Source organism: Condylura cristata, unplaced genomic scaffold (assembly GCF_000260355.1).
Source record: "Condylura cristata isolate star-nosed mole 26May11 unplaced genomic scaffold, ConCri1.0 scaffold00020, whole genome shotgun sequence".
Classification (NCBI taxonomy): Eukaryota; Metazoa; Chordata; class Mammalia; order Eulipotyphla; family Talpidae; genus Condylura; species Condylura cristata.
This window is the reverse complement of record NW_004567121.1, coordinates 37,637,773-37,639,083: the sequence shown is the minus strand read 5'-3', so window position 1 is coordinate 37,639,083 and position 1,311 is coordinate 37,637,773. Positions and strand designations below refer to the sequence as shown.

Here is a 1,311-nt window from a genome sequence, read left to right as displayed (position 1 = left end):
GGGGGGCTCCCCAGCTCCCCCACCCCGCATGGCATTGCCTGTGTTCGCCTGCAGATGCTCTCTCCTGTTAGCCTGTGGGCTGCTCCCACATGGGACCTGTGTGTGGCCTGTGCCTCTCTAGCTTCCAGAGTGAGGCCACACACAGCAGGTGCCTAGTTGAGACAGAACTGAAAGAAGGATGCTGTACCCCAAGCTCCCTGTGAGGGTCAGCGAGGCAGGAGGGAGAACCTCATTCCTTCTGTTTTCTCCTCCAAGTTCCCAAAGCACTTGAAACTTGAACATGAAGCCACGGCTCCACACTGTCAGAGCTTTGCCCACATTTTCCAACTTTGTTCGTGGTGTTATATAACCGGATGTGGATGTCTGTTTAAAGGACTCTTGTATAATTCAGCCCTAGCTCACTTTGGAGAGGGGGGAGCAAAAAGGAGGGTCCCTGCCCCTCAGGCTTCAGGATGCTTCTGTCGGTAGCTGCCCAGAAAGACCTTCCCAGGGCCCCCAGAAATTGTACAGTGAAACTGGGGTCCCCAGGGAAGGGGTGCTGGTTTGGCTTTCTCCTCCAGCCCCGAAGCTGACATTAAAGATCTAGTTCATTCCACTCTGCCAGAGCGCAGATGGTGGCCAAACCAGAGTCCTCAATTTATTTGTTTTTCTAGAACAGCAGGTCTGTTATCATAAGAACTCTGGGAGACGGAATAAGGAAGCCACAGAGACTGTGAAGCTTCTCCACCAACAGTCAGCAGTATCCCCCGGCGTGGCCAGCAAGCCAGGACCCTGACCTCTGGCCACCTGTGGTACCCGCGGGGTCACCTGCCCCTTTGTCCCCCACATCCAACTTAGCAACCTTCTTCAGCAGCAGGGCTGGGGTGAGAAGACAGCAACTGAGAGAAAAGAACCCCCCCCCCCCCAGCCACTTTCAGGGTGATCTCACAGTTTCTGAGGAAAGGCCATGCCCTCCAGAAAGCGCCAGGAGCATTTCTGCCAAGGACTGTCTGTCCCTTGGTCCCTAAGGCTGCTCCCAGCATTGTCACCCCCAACTGGGAACACGCCAGAACCCCCAAAGGCAAATCGGAGGGATGCCAGAAGGGCAGGCTGCGTGGGACTCGAGTCCGGTGGCCGGTGGGGTGCTTGGGGACGCAGGTTGGGGGGGACAGAGTCCCGAGGGGTCACTCACCGGGCTGGCGATGTGGGCAGCGGGGCGGGGCCGGGCGGGGGGGCGCGGGATCGGCTCCCCTGAGCCCCAAGCCGCCGATTCTGCCAGCAGCTGGTCCAGCAGGCGTAGGGTGTCGTCGCTGCTGTCTGGGGGCGCCGTGG

The 1,311-nt window shown here is 58.8% G+C and overlaps 1 protein-coding gene across 1 annotated transcript in view; it reads right to left on the bottom strand.

Annotated features, from left to right (window-relative positions):
- Window positions 1–1,302, bottom strand: part of CYS1 (cystin 1) — an 11,385-nt gene extending 10,083 nt beyond the window's left edge. Inside the window, exon 1 of the transcript XR_001145627.1 lies at window positions 1,172–1,302. The gene's annotated coding sequence lies outside the window, so the exon portion shown is untranslated. The remainder of the gene's footprint in view (window positions 1–1,171) is intronic.
- Window positions 1,303–1,311: the final 9 nt, after the last annotated feature.